Source organism: Salmo trutta, chromosome 18 (assembly GCF_901001165.1).
Source record: "Salmo trutta chromosome 18, fSalTru1.1, whole genome shotgun sequence".
Taxonomy (NCBI): domain Eukaryota; kingdom Metazoa; phylum Chordata; class Actinopteri; order Salmoniformes; family Salmonidae; genus Salmo; species Salmo trutta.
Window position 1 is genome coordinate 36539646 of NC_042974.1, and position 7328 is coordinate 36546973.

The following is a 7328-nucleotide window of genomic DNA, read 5'->3' on the forward strand; positions in this document are numbered from 1 at the left end:
AAATATGTAAAAGTTAATAACCAGCCATTCTGTTCCCAATCTGATCCCTGGCTGCGTGCTCGTGCCGCGCGTTTATCCTATGACTGGTGTGTGTGTGTGGGGGGGTGTCTGGTGTGTGTGCTTGTGCACATTAGGCTACATTATGTGAGCTAACTTCTAGCTAGCTAGTCGCCCATCTCACCCCATTGCGATGGACCATTTTCTGATCAAGAGATGAGTGTGGGTAGAAAATGAAAATCCAGACCCTGTCTCCGAGGGGGCCAAAGAAGAAGAGGGAGATAAGGAAGATGAGTCGGAGAGAGAAACTTGTGAGTCACGACGTGAGGGAGCACCAGAGCAGTTTGTCGCTGCTAGCTGCTCCACAGCCACCGTTAGCTGCACTGTTAGCACAGCCACCACACCCTCTGATTTAAGCCAGTCACCTGTTGAAGAACCAGGGCACCCTCTTCTTTGGCTTTATCCAGCCACAAAAGTTGGACAGCAGGATCACTACTTCAATTGTAGCTGGTATGAGGATTACCAATGGCTGGAATATTCTATTTCAAAGGACCGTGCTTTCTTCTTTGCATGCTGCCACTTTCAACGTCCAGGAAACCATGGTGGAGAGAAGGTGGCATTTACTCACAAAGGCTAGCAGAACTGGAAGAAGGCGACAAGTTCGTTCAAGACACACAATGCTAGTGTGGAGCATAAATATACAATGCTCTAAGTGATGGACATTCAAAAATAGTTGGAGAGAACAGAGAGTATATGAGAGCAGTTGTGGAGTCATTGCGTTACACCGCATACCAGGGACTTTCACAGAGGAGACATAGAAAACGACATGGCTGTCAACCAGGGAATCTTCCTTGAACTTTTACAGGTCATAGGCAAATTCGACAAAACAGTTACACAGAAAATCTCAGATAATCCTAGAAATGCTAAGTACACGCATCATGATATACAGAATGAAATACTGAGCAAACTCTCGACTCAGCTACCTTGCCTGCCTGTCCATACATGCAGAAAGAACCAAGGCCCTGGATGTCCAGAAGATTATAAACTAATTTGCACTGAACCACAACAACAGACGCATCGTCCTTCTATAAAACAACACTTGGTGCGTAACTGAAAGACCTTTTATTTATTGACAGAGAGCGCCTGTCCGGTGGTGGGAACATGATTCAATCGCACTGATCTGGATCTGGATGGAACAAGAAGACGCATGCATATTGTCGGCCAGTCGTCCTACAAGTATTTTTTGCAATAGGAATATAATTGCTAAGATTGTGATGATAGCAGCTCGTTTTACACCATGTGTGCACAGTTGACTGGCATAGGTAGGCTAAATGCACTTCTCATTGTGGCTGTATTGTGGATATTATTCCTTTCATTTCTGTCTTTGTGATAGACATTTCATCCAAAACATTATTAGTAATGCACAGTTGTCTGATTATGCATATGGGATAAATGCACTTCTAAATAGTCATTAACTATGTTCTTAGCACCCCCATGTATTGGTCAAGCCCCCCCTTAACACCGGGAGAGAAGAAGTCCTGGTGCAGTGCCTGTCTAGGCTATGCTTCACAAGTTTGAAGATCACAGTACAGTACGGCACAGTCTAGTACAGTAGAGCACAGAATAGTACAATATGGTACAGGACAGTAGTGTTTTATTTAGTAGACTACAGTACAGTATTATTTTAGGCTATCTAGCATTAGTGTGTCAGCCTAAGCTTTAGGGCCTAACTGTACATGTGTCACAGAATAAGTCGTACATGAGAGAGAAGGACCAAGGCGCAGCGGAAGTATGGACACTCATGTTTCTTTAATTAACAAAACAAGTAAAGTATCCACTGGAAAACGCAAAAAACAGTACTCACGACAGCAAACAGTTTTGCAGGCTCACAAAGCAAGTGCAAAAACAATTCCCCACAACCCCAAAGACAAACACACACACCTATATAGGACTTCCAATCAAAGGCAACTATACACACCTGCCTTCAATTGGAAGTCCCAATCATCAACCCAACATTTAACAAACACAAACCCCCTGCCACATCCTGACCTAGACTAAGCAATATGCCCTCTGCTGGTCAGGACGTGACAACATGTGCAAATTGCCTACATGGCAATCGCCAAATGTTTTTGGGAACTGGCAAAATAGGTGAATGTTGATCCACGGAGGCAAAAACGACAATGTCAGAGTTTCATTCAATTAGAGAAAATGGAGAGTTGAAAATAAAGAGAAGGGAGGGACAGAAAAGTAATGTTTGGGAAAGATTTGGTGAAATGGTAAAAGAGGACGCATCATGTGTGATTGTGAGGCGCTATATAAATTTGACAGTCTCAATATGGGGACTTCAAATAGGCCTATGGCACATCAAGGGAACTGTAACCTACCTGTTCAGATGGGTTAAATGGAAACTGAAACCTGGACACTGACTGTATGTCTATAACCTCTCACATAGCCTTAATATAAATTCCTGCAGAATTAAGCATTTCTTGAAGTAAAATTATACACCAAATGCGGGCAAAATTTTGACTGGGGAACAGGAGTGGAGAAATATGATTTCTTTCTTTTAGCATCTTGACAGAATGCAAATGCGTAGTTAGATACCCTCTGTAGAGGTGCTATCTTTATCAGCATCATAAAAGCTGATAGTATTTTACCACATAAAATATGTAAACAAGCAGAACTGAAATCTTATCAAAAACATGTTGGGTCGTATATACAGCTTTCTATTTCCTTACAAGGTCAAACTGAGTTTTTAGAGATATTGCATTTTCTCCCTGGTCCTTAAATGTTATTGCTCTGCGAAGAAGCAAAGATGACCAAAAAAACTTCACAGATCTCCACTAGATTTAAGCATTCATTCTATCGATTCTTAACATTATTCTGGTGAGCAAGGGTTTATTTAGTCTTCTAGGGAAACATACAGTGCCTTCAGAAAGTATTCAGACCCCTTGACTTTTTCCATTTTGTTACATTACAGCCTTATTCTAAAATGTATTAAATAAAACAAATCCCCAGCAGTCTACACACAATACCCTATAATGACAAAGCGAAAACAGGTTTTTGGAAAACAGAAATACATTATTTACATAAGTATTCAGACCCTTTGCTATGACACTCGAAATTGAACTCAGGTGCATCCTGTTTCCATTTATCATCCTTGAGATGTTTCTACAACTTGATTGGACTCCACCTGTGGAAAATTCAATTGATTGGACATGATTTGGAAAGGCACACACCTGTCTATATAAGGTCCCACAGTTGACAGTGCATGTCAGAGCAAAAACCAAGCCATGAGGTCAAAATAATTGTCCATAGAGCTCCGAGACAGGATTGTGTCGAGCCACAGATCTGGAGAAGGGTACCAAAACATTTCTGCAGCATTGAAGAACCCCAAGAACACAGTGGCCTTCATATTTCTTAAATGGAAGAAGTTTGGAACCACCAAGACTCTTCCTAGAGCTGGCCTCCCGGCCAAACTGAGCAATCGGGGGAGAAGGGCCTTGGTCAGGGAGGTGACCAAGAACCCAATGGTCACTCTGACAGAGCTCTAGGGTTCCTCTGTGGAGATGGGAGAACCTTCCAGAAGGACACCCATCTCTGCAATCAGACCTTCATGGTAGAGTGGCCAGGCGGAAGCCACTCTTCAGTAAAAAGCACATGACAGCCCGCTTGGAATTTGCCAAAAGGCACCTAAAGACTCTCATACCATGAGAAACAAGTTAACCTGGTCTGATGAAACCAAGATTGAATTCTTTGGCCTGAATGCCAAGCGTCATGTCTGGAGGAAACCTGGCACCATACCTACAGTGAAGCATTGTGGTGGCAGCATCAGGCTGTGGGTATGTTTTTCAGCGGCAGGGACTGGGAGACTTGTCAGTGCAGCAACGCTCCCCATCTAACCTGACAGAGCTTGAGAAGGATCTGCAGAGAAGAACAGGAGAAAATCCCCAAATATAGGTGTGCCAAGCTTGTAGCGTTATACCCAAGAAGAACTCGAGGCTGTAATCACTGACAATAGTGGTTCAACAAAGTACTGAGTAAAGGATCTAAATACTTATGTAAATGTGATAAATTAGCGAACATTTCTGAAAACACATTTTTGCTTTGTCATTATGGGGTATTGTGTGTAGATTGATGAGGGAAAAAAACGATTTAATCAATTTAACAATAAGGCCAAAACGTAACAAAATGTGGAAAAATTTAAGTCGTCTGAATACTTTCCGAATGACCTGTATAATGACAGAAGAGAAGATGCATGTATCTAATTGTAGACAAGTTGACTAACAAATAGTGTGCCAAAATGTCAGAAATAATGAACAGAAACATATCTAAATCAGGCAACAACAAAAAAATCCTGCACCCCCTGTTAAAAAATCGTTCCGCCGTCCCTGTCTGTAGCCTTCAGCGCATTTTCTATTAGCGGGTTAGGGTCGGATGTGGGCCTCAGATTTTTACATCTATTCCAGGGTTAGCTCATGGATTATTAGCAATTGCGGGCGGGTGCGGGTGAACAAATAGCTGACCACGCACCACTACAGTAGAGTACAGTACAGTTTAGTTTAAATCTGTAAAGTACAGTAGAGTTTAATTCAGTACATTAGAGTAAAGTAGGGTACAATACAGTACAATATATGAATGAATGAATTACATTTTATTTTCGTGTCAAATCACCAATTGGCAACTCATCCCTTATGGGATTAATTAACACATAAACAAACCATTTTGTTAATTCAACAATACAATAATTCAATATGGTAATTAAACTATAATTCTTTTCCGGTGTTCTCTGCATTGCGCATCGCATAAAGAGTGAAAAAAGAAAAGGTAAAAATCAATACATACAGTTGAAGTCGGAAGTTTACATACACCTTAGCCAAATACATTTAAACTCAGTTTTTCACAATTCCTGACATTTAATCCTCGTAAAAAATTCCCTGTCTTAGGTCAGTTAGGATAACCACTTTATTTTAAGAATGTGAAATGTCAGAATAATAGTAGAGAGAATGATTTATTTCAGCTTTTATTACTTTCATCACATTCCCAGTGGGACAGAAGTTTACATACACTCAATTAGTATTTGGTAGCATTGCCTTTAAATTGTTTAACTTAGGTCAAACGTTTTGGATATTCTTCCACAAGCTTCCCACAATAAGTTGGGCGAATTTTGGCCCATTCCTCCTGACAGAGCTGGTGTAACTGAGTCAGGTTTGTAGGCCTCCTTGCTCGCACACGATTTTTCAGTTCTGCCCACACATTTTCTATAGGATTAAGGTCAGGGGTTTGTGATGGCCACTCCAATCACTTGACATTGTTGTCCTTGAGCCATTTTGCCACAACTTTGGAAGTATGCTTGGGGTCATTGTCCATTTGGAAGACCCATTCTCAACCAAGCTTTAACTTCCTGACTGATGTCTTGAGATGTTGCTTCAATATATCCGCATATGGATAAATGCCATCTATTTTGTGAAATGCACCAGTCCTTCCTGCAGCAAAGCACCCCCACAACATGATGCTTCACGGTTGGGATGGTGTTCTTCGGCTTGCAAGCTTCCCCCTTTTTCCTCCAAACATAACGATGGTCATTATGGCCAAACAGTTCTATTTTTGTTTCATCAGACCAGAGGACAATTCTCCAAAAAGTACGATCTTTGTCCCCATGTGCAGTTGCAAACCGTAGCCTGGCTTTTTTATGGAGGTTTTGGAGCAGTGGCTTCTTCCTTGCTGAGCGGCCTTTCAGGTTATGTCGACATAGGTCTCGTTTTACTGTGGATATAGATACTTTTGTACCTGTTTCCTCCAGCATCTTCACAAGGTCCTTTGCTGTTGTTCTGGGATTGATTTGCACTTTTTGCACCAAAGTACGTCCATCTCTATGAGACAGAACGCATCTCCTTCCTGAGCAGTATGATGGCTGTGTGGTCCCATGGTGTTTATACTTGCATACTATTGTTTGTACAGATGAACGTGGTACCTTCAGGCATTTGGAATTTGCTACCAAGAATGAACCACCATTTTTTTCTGAGGTCTTGGCTGATTTATTTGGATTTTCCCATGATGTCAAGCAAAGAGGCACTGAGTTTGAAGGTAGGCCTTGAAATACATCCACAGGTACACCTCCAATTGGCTCAAATGATGTCAATTAGCCTGTCAGAAGCTTCTAAAGCCATGACCCCATTTTCTGGAATTTACCAAGCTGTTTAAAGGCACAGTCAACTTAGTGTATGTAAACTTCTGACCCACTGGAATTGTAACACAGTGAATTATAAGTGAAATAATCCATCTGCAAACAATTGTTACAAAAATTACTTGTGTCATGCACAAAGTAGATGTCCTAACTTACTTGCCAAAACTATAGTTTGTTAGCAAGACATTTGTGGAGTGGTTGAAAAATGAGTTTTAATGACTCCAACCTAAGTGTATGTAAACTTCTGACTTCAACTGTAATAGTAAATAAGGTTATCCGAAGAACAATAATTACATCCCTAGAGCAGTACAATAATATACACTACCATTCAAAAGTTTGGGGTCACTTAGAAATGTCCTTGTTTTTGAAAAAAAATTACATTTGTCTATTTATTAAATAACATAAAATTGATCAGAAATACAGTGTAGACATTGGTAATGTTGTAAATGACTATTGTAGCTGGAAATCTGGTGTGGCCACCAGCTGCATTAAGTACTGCAGTGCATTTCTTCCTCATGGACTGCACCAGATTTGCCAGTGCTTGCTGTGAGATGTTACCCCACTCTTCCACCAAGGCGCCTGCAAGTTCCCGGACATTTTTTTGGGGAATGACTCTAGCCCTCACCCTCCGATCCAACAGGTCCCAGACATGCTCAATGGGATGGAAATCCGGGCTCTTCGCTGGCCATGGTAGAACACTGACATTCCTGTCTTGCAGGAAATCACGCACAGAAAGAGCAGAATGGCTGGTGGCAATGTCATGCTGGAGAGTCATGTCAGAATGAGCCTCCAGGAAGGGTACAACATGAGGGAGGAGGATGTCTTCCCTGTAACACACAGTGTTGAGATTGCCTGCAAAGTCGACCATCATCCCTGGTGAGACAAAACCACGTCTCGTCAGTGAAGATAACCTTTTGCCAGTCCTGTCTGGTCCAGCGACGGTGGGTTTGTGCCCGTAGGCAACGTTGTTGCCGTTGATGTCTGGTGAGGACCTGCCTTACAACAGGCCTACAATCCCTCAGTCCAGCCTCTCTCAGCCTATTGTGGACAGTCTGAGCACTGATGGAGGGATTGTGCGTTCCTGGTGTAACTCGGGCAGTTGTTGTTGCCATCCTGTACCTGTTCCGCAGGTGTGATGTTCGGATGT